At 37.8% G+C, this 12,299-nt stretch overlaps 1 protein-coding gene across 5 annotated transcripts in view; it reads left to right on the top strand.

Moving 5' to 3' along the window:
• The window catches only part of cntfr (ciliary neurotrophic factor receptor), a 241,089-nt gene that overhangs the window by 99,509 nt on the left and 129,281 nt on the right, over positions 1–12,299 (top strand). Inside the window, exon 2 of one of the 5 annotated variants that reach the window (XM_042229068.1) lies at positions 6,127–6,211. The gene's annotated coding sequence lies outside the window, so the exon portion shown is untranslated. 5 annotated transcript variants of the gene reach the window in all.

The raw sequence follows: 12,299 nt of genomic DNA, 5'->3' as shown, positions 1-12,299 counted from the left end.
AGAGAAACACATCTGGTTGTATTGCAAAGTGCCTTGTTGCTCTGACAAATTGCCAGAAAGTTTGACTGACAGGATTCCCTGGGGTATGCCTTTCTTGGCAGTGAGAGTGAAGCACATACGTGCACTGTCACACACACACACACACACACACACACACACACACACACACACACACACACAAATTGCCAGAAAGTTTGACTGACAGGATTCCCTGGGGTATGCCTTTCTTGGCAGTGAGAGTGAAGCACATACGTGCACTGTGACACACACACACACACACACACACACACACACACACACACACACACACACACACAAACATATATATATATACGTAGTCAGTATTAAGGGATGGAGAGGGAATGAACTTGCTTGGTCTGACTCAGTTTGCACAAAAAGCACATGCAGAGGAAGGCTCAAACTGTGTTTGTGTGTACTTGTGTGTAAGTATGTTTGTGTGACATGCAGTGTATAGGAAATCCATTTGAGACTTCCTAATTAATGACAGCAGTGCATGCTGAACAAAGACAATAAGAAACAGTGGTAGAAAGCATCTACAGACTGAGTCAATCAAATAGTTACAAGCTTCACATTTACAGAAGTCGCTCTTGTCTGGAAGACAGGATAGAGGATGGCGCGCAATGAGACTAAGAGACAGATGAGGAGGGATGAAACAAACAAGAACTCTCTTGAGAAGTAAAGAGAGAAAATGGCCTTAAATGGAAGACTGCTGTAAGACTACTATATCTAACCCACAAAAAGAAAACACTTTGGGATTAATCAGCTCTCTCTAATATTAATTAGGGAAGCTGTTATTATCCTTTTGTGCCAAGTATGTGTTGGCTGTATTTTACGATTTTATTCAAATATTCATTAAAATATATTTAAAAAAGAGCAGAACATTGTGATCATTGTGATTATGAATTCAGCAATAATCAGCATAAGTGGTTACGATGGGACTAAAGAATATCTTGAGATATTTTAGAGCAGCTGGTGTTCTCAATCACGAACAAAGTGCACAAGGGAGAAATAAAAGAAATGCGTAAAATCTGTTTTGCCTCCTATTTATACTGGAACAAAGTGTATTCTTTTAATGAAATGTGCAATAAATCTATTTACTGCTATTTACTTAATAATCAAAAGAGAATGGCTGGTCATAGGGTGCATTCATTTTTTTAGCAACAAGTCCTCACCTCAAGTAATTACAGTTGCTCTGATATGGAGGACAGTACATAAATTGGCCATTTAGCTATTTATTGAAAAAAGAAAACAACACTTGAAAGGAAACTCAGACAATAGAAATGGTATTCTCCTAATAAAACAGGTTCTTTCGTGGCACTTTTCTACTTTACTTGAACACTTAAAACATTCTATACAACATGCCTCATTCACCCATTTATACAAGCACTTTTTTCTACACTTAAGTGCTTTCTGTCTAACGTTCACACAAATGCACACTCCAATGGACCCAAAGGACAGCAACTCGAGGTTCAGTAATTTACCCAGAGCATGCAGGCTGGAGCAGCCAGGGATGGAAACGCCAACCTTCCGACCTGCTCTACCTCCTGAGCTACATCCACACCAAAATATACAATGAACAGAATAAATGACCGAAAGGTCAGAGAAAGTTGTATCAGTTAAGGTTCCTTGAATGTGATATTTGATTTTATATTTGATTGCTTGTGAAAATGGACAAGGAGATGGATAGAGGGGGGACAGGAATGATAATGGATGGAGCCAAGAATATGTTTGGGGAAAAAGCATTAGAGAATACATTTCTACAAAGAGAAAGAGAGATATAAAATTATCATTATTGTATTTCCAGATTATTATATTTCAGTAGTGATACAGTCACTCACATTATATAAAAAAATGAATCCGCCTATATGATTGATCACGTATGAGTTCAAAAACCTCTTTCTAGCTCTGTTTTTTATCTTTCGTTGTGTTCTCTCATTCCCTCTTCATCCTGTTCTCTGCGTCTTTCTCTCCGTCTTGTTTTATTCCTGAGATATACCAGAGAGTCCCTAGTCAAAGCAATACCATTACATTAATGGGGTGCCTCAAACAGTAAATACTGAGAACAAGCACAATGAGAATACAAATTAACTGCACAAGAACACTCAATGGAGAGCGGAAGGAGTAGAACAAAACAAGTGAAGAAAATTAAACATGGAGTGAGGAAAATGAGGCGTAATTGAGATCATTTTGAGATTGCATACATTTCAGCTGAATTTTCCTCTTATTTTTTTATGACAGAAATAGTGCAGCTACATCTGCTCCTCCACCTTATCTCTGTGTATGAGACTAGTGTAGGAGAGAGAGAGTGAGAGTAAATGTGGTGACATCATGCTGTTGACTGAGAGGGCAAGTTATTTATGGGAGTCCATATCCTGATTGAGAGACGAACATTTCCACTCATAATCATCCCCTCCATCTCTCCCCCTCCCGCAGTGTCTTTATGTCTCTCTGTTTCCCCCTCCATCCTCCTCTCTCCCCAACTCAATACTTCATCCTCTTTCTCTAATTCAGTCTTCACTTCATCCACACTTACCAGCCTTATGGTTTATTTTATTTTGTTTTGTTTTTTTTTTTAAATTTTGCCATCCTTCTCCTCCTGTTCAGTCCCTCTAATACTTTACATTATTCCATCCCTTTGCTCTAGATACTTTTTTGCTTTCACATCATTGCTTTCTCCACTAACTCCGTAATCCATCCGACAAGTGATCAACAGCAGATTTATCACCCGTGACATCATTTGCTGGTACACCACTGTCACTAAAGGTTTTTGTGCGCTTCATCTCTGGCCTTTGCTGAGTCTCTGTACCTTACCCTCCACCTGACTGCTATGGATTGAAAAAAGAGAGAGGAAGATAGAGAGACTCGTGAAACAGAAAGTGATACAACCGGATGAAAGTAGGAGAGAGAGAAAAAGAGAGCAGGAAAGTAAGAGGTTAACTCCTGCACTAATTCCATGGTATTACAGCTGTCAAAGCTGTATCTATTTCTTGAGCTTTCGACACGCGCTGCCATGGCTTTCCAACATGCCTGGGCGTATACTTTGCTAAACTGCAGCCTTATTTATCCATACTCTTTTGAATACATCATGATAAATGCTGAAATTAAATCAATCCTGGCATTTTTCACCATTTATCATGCAAGGCTGCCAAGTCTAATTTAATTCATGTGCAGATGCTCATCTAGACATACGTAATTAGCTTTAATAGCTGCAGCACTCCAAAAACAAGATGTCAGACTGAAATACAGTATACATATACCTGGGTGCTTTTTAATGCTTGTATCTCCTACTAATCCAGTACAGTCTGTCTATATCACTGTGTATTTTCATAAATTAAGATCCAAACGGGTGATTAAAAGGACTTTTTTTTTTTTTTTTACCAAAGATTTTTATTTTTTTAACTCACTTATAGGGCAAATGCTGCAGTTTTTGGTTGGGAATGTAGGATCTTCTGCAGGATGACTTCTTATTAAAATCTGACATGCAAACTAACTTTATTATAACTGATCATGTATATTTGCATAAAGCTCGACAAATGTGCTGTAAGACAAGTTGATTGAAATCACACAAACAAAAAAAGTCATAGGTTTTTAAGCCAAAGAAATGAGAGAGGTTTAAAACAAGTTCCATTCTAGTGAAAAGCTGTCATGACAGCAGCAATGTTTTTGTTGGTAATTCTAAAAGTCTTGAGCACACGTTTAGAATTACCAGAGACAACTCATTTGGAGCAATTATTCATGGAATCTCGCTGCTTTCTAATGTGTTATCAGAGAAAATAGACAGCTGCTGTAAATTATAGGTGATGCTGGTGTAGTGTGTCTGTCTGCTTGCCTGGCTGTCTTGTATGTTTAAGCCATGTATGTGCAGAAGAAACCTCAAGTGCACTCATTATTGTGAGTAGCACTCAAAGTAATCAGTGGTCCTTATTTGGCACATTGCTTGTATTAAATTCAAGATGGAGCTCAACCAATTGATTGACTGACTGGATTGGCAGATGGATTACAGTCTGACTGACTGGCATACAGGCAAAGTGAAGTAGCCTAATTTGATCATGATTTTGAAACACAAAAACAAATGTTGCCAAAAGAATACAATGAAAGATAAAAGTAACATAAAAAAAAGAAGAAAAGAAACTGGTCAATAGCCAAAACAGTCCTGAGCTAAATGTAGTGAAATGTTTTTGTTTCACTGAAAATGTTTGGGTTAATACAACTTAAAGTAATGAAGTTGTTGATATGCTCTGTTATTCCCAACATGCTACTAGGTCATGTTTGAGACCAAAAGTTCTTAAATGAAACCACAAATGGCTAAAATACATTTTAGCAATAATGTATCAAATGGGCTCGGTACTGATTTTCAGATGGCTACTCTTATCTAAAGTATTTATCCATTTTTGATTAAATTGGTTTTGTATGAATTGGAACATCAAATATGACAGGCAATTTTCAAATTTCAAATGATATGATATTATCTCTCTCTGACCTTGGATTAGACCTTTCAAGTAGCAGGGAATCCTGAACATATATTAAATTATCCCTTTCATTTATTATCTTCCGCTTATCCGATTTAAGGATCACAGGCCCGTGAAGCCTATGGCCATCTAACATAGGACAAGTGGCGGGGTACACTCTGGACAGGTCACCAACCTGTTGCAGGACCAACACAGACGGACAGTACAGCCAATTTAGAATCACAGCAATTGCCTTAACCCTCTCCAGGCAGACGTTGCAGATTTGCAACAGTTAAGAACTAACAACCGTATTACCCCACATACATATTTTATGAGGTTTTTTTTGCTCAGAAGTACCACTGCAGGACTTGGTTGTGCATTAGCAACAAAAAACTTAATTTGGGCCTGAGAGGGTTAATAAAGTTTGAGGGTTTTTTTAAATTATTATTTTAGTTGAGGTAGGATCTGTTTAGATTCACATCCAACTCCTGAAGAAAACAGGGCATTTCTTTCTCTAACAAATTACTTTGTTCTTGTAAAGATATTCAATGATTTATATGTGTTAGGAGCTGAAATAAGGAAATATAGATATCTTGTCAGGCTAAAACTTGAAATAAATACTGGAAGACAACTACAATATAAAGAGAAACAAAATGATCAGTTTTCAGTTAAATCTTTGCCATATCATAAGTTCACTTCAGCTGGAAAATACAAAATGTGAGATAGGAAAAACAAATATCTGTAGAATCCATTAATGTTCACTACTAAATATTCTATAATTTGTCCACTATAGATTTCGGATTCCCGACTGCCTGATACAATCTGTCTGGTAATGGCCCATTTCCAACCAATCACTGTTTTATGCCAAGATATGGAATCTCAGAATCTCGCTATCTGAGTCGAAGTGTTTGTTTGTGTGCTATCGGACTTAGTGTGTGTCTATGTGTATTGTCCCATCTAACTCTTAACTCTTAACTCATTAATCTTTTAGCAGGCATTCCCAGTAAGCCTTTGATCAAAGCTTGACTGGGAATCCCAGTAAAGTCATCACTCTTTGATGGCTGCTTCCCAAAACTCTGAAGCAGTTAAATAACATGCACATTTTATCTTTCAGTTTTCCACCCAAAATGTATAAATGAATTTGAAAACTAGATCTGTAAGCCTTAATGGAGCACAGTAGGGAAGTTCCTGAAAACTGGCACTGACTGGCAGCAGTGCAGTTGAAGGTCCTAATGGTTCAAATAGTCATAAAATAAATATTGTATCGATGGTTTTCCATAAAACTTTGAGGTTTAGTCTGTAATGCATTTTCATAATAATAAACCCATTTTAGAAAATATGTGGCTGACCACCATTTTTTTGCCATATTTTTTGTTAATTCTCATAAACTTGTAGTAACATATTAACAAATTGTTAACATAGTCTTAACAGATGTTGCTATATTACCCAGAAACCTCTTAAATTACAGTTGATAGAATGTAGAAGTAGAACCCCTAAATCTCAGTTGAGTCCGTCTGATATGGCCCTTTAGAAGTGAAAATAAACACTATATGTGAGAGCCGCACCAGAACTCAAATGAGCAACAAGTTTTCTTCACTGCATCTTCTCACGACCTTGCTTTATGTCTTTTTTTCTTTTACCTCTCCACCTCTCTTAGAATTACTTTCGTTAACAACATTGAACATACAAAGACAACTTCCCTGATCTCTGACATTCAACTCCTGAAAGTGGAAGTTGCAGAGGTACTTTTTTCAGCCTTTTTCTCTCTCTTCATCTCTGCTTGTATGTCTCTGTTTCAAACACAGTCTCAAGATGAAAGTGGAGGAGAAAGTACAGGTGAAGCTGCCCTTGAGCAGCATTATATTGCACTAGCCAGCATGTACACTCATGCCAGGCTTTACCCAATTCTTTAAAGGAATAATATGAATATGCTGATGTGTGCGTTGGCTAATGTGAGTCATTAGCAGAAGTGCAGTCTAATGAGGCTTACAGCAGGTCACAGTTAACCAGTGTTTAATGACAAATAAATAGTGAATGGATTGATGTGATTGCTTTAGGGTCAGACAGCATTCAGCATTTTAGACTTATAACAGTATATTTCTGCTATTGAGCATCTATGGTATGTGCACACAGAGCTTCAGATATGCTAGTGTGTGAGTGTGTCTGTGTATGTGTTTCTACTTACTAAGAGACTAACTGCTGGTAATCCTATCCGGAAGTTTTCAGTTATTGCTTCACTGACCTGAAACCAAAATGTGAGTGAGAATGTGTGTGTATGTATATATGTGTGTGTGTGTGTGTGTGTGTGTGTGTGTGTGTGTGTGTGTGTTAACACACATTAGTCGTCTGGTGTGCAGGTGCTTCTCTGTATGTCCGTATTAATGTATATAACTGATTCAAAATGCACTAAAGTGAGTTTGAATAAGTGCATGCTCTGCAGTGCTTGTGATTACAGGGAGTGCAGAATTATTAGGCAAGTTGTATTTTTGAGGAATAATTTTATTATTGAACAACAACCATGTTCTCAATGAACCCAAAAAACTCATTAATATCAAAGCTGAATGTTTTTGGAAGTAGTTTTTAGTTTGTTTTTAGTTTTAGCTATTTTAGGGGGATATCTGTGTGTGCAGGTGACTATTACTGTGCATAATTATTAGGCAACTTAACAAAAAACAAATATATACCCATTTCAATTATTTATTTTTACCAGTGAAACCAATATAACATCTCCACATTCACAAATATACATTTCTGACATTCAAAAACAAAACAAAAACAAATCAGCGACCAATATAGCCACCTTTCTTTGCAAGGACACTCAAAAGCCTGCCATCCATGGATTCTGTCAGTGTTTTGATCTGTTCACCATCAACATTGCGTGCAGCAGCAACCACAGCCTCCCAGACACTGTTCAGAGAGGTGTACTGTTTTCCCTCCTTGTAAATCTCACATTTGATGATGGACCACAGGTTCTCAATGGGGTTCAGATCAGGTGAACAAGGAGGCCATGTCATTAGTTTTTCTTCTTTTATACCCTTTCTTGCCAGCCACGCTGTGGAGTACTTGGACGCGTGTGATGGAGCATTGTCCTGCATGAAAATCATGTTTTTCTTGAAGGATGCAGACTTCTTCCTGTACCACTGCTTGAAGAAGGTGTCTTCCAGAAACTGGCAGTAGGACTGGGAGTTGAGCTTGACTCCATCCTCAACCCGAAAAGGCCCCACAAGCTCATCTTTGATGATACCAGCCCAAACCAGTACTCCACCTCCACCTTGCTGGCGTCTGAGTCGGACTGGAGCTCTCTGCCCTTTACCAATCCAGCCACGGGCCCATCCATCTGGCCCATCAAGACTCACTCTCATTTCATCAGTCCATAAAACCTTAGAAAAACCAGTCTTGAGATATTTCTTGGCCCAGTCTTGACGTTTCAGCTTGTGTGTCTTGTTCAGTGGTGGTCGTCTTTCAGCCTTTCTTACCTTGGCCATGTCTCTGAGTATTGCACACCTTGTGCTTTTGGGCACTCCAGTGATGTTGCAGCTCTGAAATATGGCCAAACTGGTGGCAAGTGGCATCTTGGCAGCTGCACGCTTGACTTTTCTCAGTTCATGGGCAGTTATTTTGCGCCTTGGTTTTTCCACACGCTTCTTGCGACCCTGTTGACTATTTTGAATGAAACGCTTGATTGTTCGATGATCACGCTTCAGAAGCTTTGCAATTTTGAGACTGCTGCATCCCTCTGCAAGATATCTCACTATTTTTGACTTTTCTGAGCCTGTCAAGTCCTTCTTTTGACCCATTTTGCCAAAGGAAAGGACATTGCCTAATAATTATGCACACCTGATATAGGGTGTTGATGTCATTAGACCACACCCCTTCTCATTACAGAGATGCACATCACCTAATATGCTTAATTGGTAGTAGGCTTTCGAGCCTATACAGCTTGGAGTAAGACAACATGCATGAAGAGGATGATGTGGACAAAATACTCATTTGCCTAATAATTCTGCACTCCCTGTATGTGTGCCAACAGTATAGACTGCAGTGTATGTGACCCTGTCTTGGCTGTGGTCACTATAAAGACTTGTATAATTTACCACTACCCTGCTGTGCAGCAAATGACCACCTGTGTCTGTGTGCAATCAAAAGATTAGGTCAGGAAAAGAAAGCAGAAGTAAAATTAGAGGTTGACTCAGGATTGAGTCTTTGGGAGGTTAGGAATTTTAAGTTTCAATTTATTGACTTTACTTAAGAGGATGTAGTGGTTCTGACATACTGTGATGTGCACTGCTTCCAGAGTGTGCCATTTAATGTGACATGCAAACAGAAACCTAAGCACTTTTGCTTTCCATACTGTATATCATGCCGTAAAAGGCCTCATGAATATACATAGTTGTACATTTTATTTATTTTTGTTTATACTTAATTTATGGCATTCTTTTTCTTCCACAGTACAGTTCATCTTAAATGTAATTCAATAGCTCATTTCTTATTAAATGTAGAATGCTGCGTATCATCTAGACTGTTTATTTTACAAATAGAAAAAAATGCAGCTTTTTTCTTTTCTATGCACTCTGCTTTATGACTCCAGTTCAATGTATTGTAAAAAGAAAAAAAAAAGACAGATAAAGGCATAAAAACATTATAATGTTTTTATGCCTTTATCTGTCTTTTTTTCCACCTTATAAGGTGGACAATAGCTAGTTTTTCTTTTGCCGACAAAGTAAGAATAAAAGGTTCTACAATTGTGGCATTTGAAAAGGACACTAACAGAATTGATTAAAAATAAAAGAGCTAGCTGTAATTTCAAAGAAATCAACTTAACAAATCAATTTATTTTAGTCATTTAAAAGAAGCATTTCATTCGTAGATGAACAGAATGTCCCCTACATTGAATCGAGTGACCATTTGCAAGATAGATTTTCTGTTTCCAAAGCCACTTTGTTGATTCTAACCCATTAAATCTCAAGTTGTGTTTTGCTGTGCCATTAAAATCACTGAGCCCCCACTAGTTCCCCCAGTTCCTCCTGATAGACTGTTCAATAAGTTAATGTTGCCAGGAACCTAATGTAATTCCTGCTAGTATGAGCTGAGTTTTGGCTAATGTTGCTTTGCAATAAAACTTTGTTCCAAGACATTGGAACTGAATCACAAGAGCCTTAAAAGGGGTCTTGGGCCCTCAATGGTGCAACAGTTCTAAATATACACATTTAATTTGATCTATTGCGGACAGAAAGACCTTCAGTGTGATGCATTGGGGGGAGAAAGTGGCAGAGTGACAGAGGGAAAAGATTACCATTTATAACACTGAACTTCAGTTTAATTTAATTCAGCTCAACTTTATTGTCATTGCTCTGAACTTAAACCATTCCCCTTCGCTCAAATACACAAAGAAACAAGAAAACAAAAAACAAAATTCTGAGTGCAGTGAACAAGCAATGAAAACTGAGCAATCAGTCAAGGCGGAAACTACAAAAGAAGGCAAAACAATAGGAAAAAAAAGAAAGAAAATCAGCCGAACTGCATTTAATGTTTATATAACCAATCAAATTTTGTCAAAAAAACTGAAAAAAAACCCCCAGTAAATTAATTTTATATTATTAATTTTCTTAAACCCCCTTGTTATAGTGACCTTTCACAGTTTTGTCAGTAAAAACTTAACTGTTTTTAAAAATTGTATCTGGAGTGAATTCTATCTGTGATTGCTTTGAGGTTATTTTCCATGTGGAAAAGATTTTATTTTATTGTTGCAAGGAATGAAAAAAGGCTCGTCATGTCCTGTCACTTTGAGCTTGTGTCTCTGTCACTTTGTATTTCCTTAGAAAACTTTTTTTAAAGGGAAAGTCAAGATGTATACCAGAGATGTAAGCCAATACCTGTGTATCAAAAAAAGAAAGAAAGAAAACAGCAATGACTGAAGTTTACAAAAGCTAAAAAAAAAATTTAAAAAAAAGACACCACAACATTTCTGAAAGAATTGGTTGTCCTTGTAGCGGAAAGGGAAGTGAAGCTGAGAGTAAGTGTGTGCATACTTGTGTGGATGTGCATTCTCAAGAGACTGTGTGTGTGTGTGTGTGTGTGTGTGTGTGTGTGTGTGTGTGTGTTTGCATGTGCATGCATGTGTGTTTATATTTATTGCCCATGACATTGTGCAAGGACAGTCCTATCTCTCTTGGCGGTAGTATGATTTCCTGTGGTGGAATGGATTCATACGGAAAACCATTCGCTCTCCAAACCCTGAAACTGTATTGTCTGGGGACAATAGGCTCCCTCCATTCCTTTCAAATTCAAATTCCCAAAGCTTTCTTGTCCATCATACTGACAAAACACCGTCGACAGCTCAGAGATACCGAAAGTCCAGAGAGACTTAAAGGCTTGTGGCGGAGAAATTGTGTCGTCACACATAAGATAACGTTTTCATCCACAGGAAACCATACTAACTACATAACATTTTGTTTGTGAGAATTAATTAGTGTTTGGGCTTTTTTCACTCGGTACAAACCACTTGGGAACCTTTGAGTCACAGCATGAGGGATATTTGCATTGCAGAGTAGCCTTGCGTTAGATTGCAAATTTGTAGACTGTGGAGGTCATTTCAAGCAGGACATATTTTAGTCGCCGTCTTTGTTTTGTGACAACAAAAAATGTTCTAATACGGTATGTGTTGAAACAAAATATTAAATAACAAAGATCCTCATGAGGAACAAACTGCTCTGCATGGAGGGAAAAGTGAAATTGAATCTGCAGAGTGGTTTACGGCTTCATATTACATTTCAGTAGACTTGAACAATGCAAGTGTGTTGCAAAACAGTTTATTCTATTATTAATAAATAACAGGCCACCTCTGTACAATAGCCATACACCCTTGAGCAAAACACAGAACCACAGCCTGCTCTGTCACTGTCAGAGATGCAACTATGCTGCTGCTCTGGGACATGGTATAATCTACTAAGGCTAACAGGTCATTATGGAGTGTAATGTCCTGTCATAGCCTAAGTGACCAGTCATTGGATTTCATTTAGACACCAGTAATAGGATAATATCATCTCTGGATAAAGTGCCATGAATTTTTCACCAGAGCAAACTGTGTGGGTGATGCTGATTAAGAGCAGGGCGTGTCTGTTTAAAAATACTTAAATTCAGATGTCATGAAATAAAGTGATACAAATAAATAATACATAAAAAGGAAAACAACTGGGGGCACAGAAACACAATGCAGCTATCTTCCTTCTATCCCCTCGAATCCATTTCTCAATTCTTGTGCATAATAAGGCATTACATAACTTGAGACATGACGCTATAATATCTGCCCACTGGCAATCACATTAATGGGGACTCATAAAGGTGGCAGCATTAAAGCAGTGCAACAGTTCTCCAAATCCATGGTTGAGTGGGGCCACAGTCCTGTTCAAATCTTTTCTTTTCTTTTTTTGTTTTTTGTTTTGTTTCTTCATCTCTCTTCTTAAAAACATATCAACAGCTCTAAGTGGCATAATAACAAGACATATTTGTCAGAGCATTATAATGTTAAAGGGCTACATAGATTTATCTGGCTTCTCTAATTTAGAAGTAAACATAAGCTATTCATGGATATCTCTGTGTAAAATGAAGTATCAAAGTATCAAAAACGGTCTAATTCCAAGAGTTGGCAAAATATTCACTGCTGCTCATATTTCAAAATTATTGTTAATTTAATCAGTAATGAGATCATGAAGGCATACTTCCAAAACGCAGGCACCTTCAAACATACCTTCCTCCGCAGCATCACATGGCTAACCATACTGTATTGACCAGAGCTATCTACACACACAGAAGTCCCCCTGCTCCAACACA

The sequence above is a fragment of the Haplochromis burtoni genome, unplaced genomic scaffold (genome assembly GCF_018398535.1).
Source record: "Haplochromis burtoni strain Fernald_Lab_line unplaced genomic scaffold, NCSU_Asbu1 Contig_377, whole genome shotgun sequence".
Lineage (NCBI taxonomy): Eukaryota > Metazoa > Chordata > Actinopteri > Cichliformes > Cichlidae > Haplochromis > Haplochromis burtoni.
The sequence above is the reverse complement of the archived record's forward strand: the minus strand, read 5'-3'. Positions and strand labels throughout refer to the sequence as shown.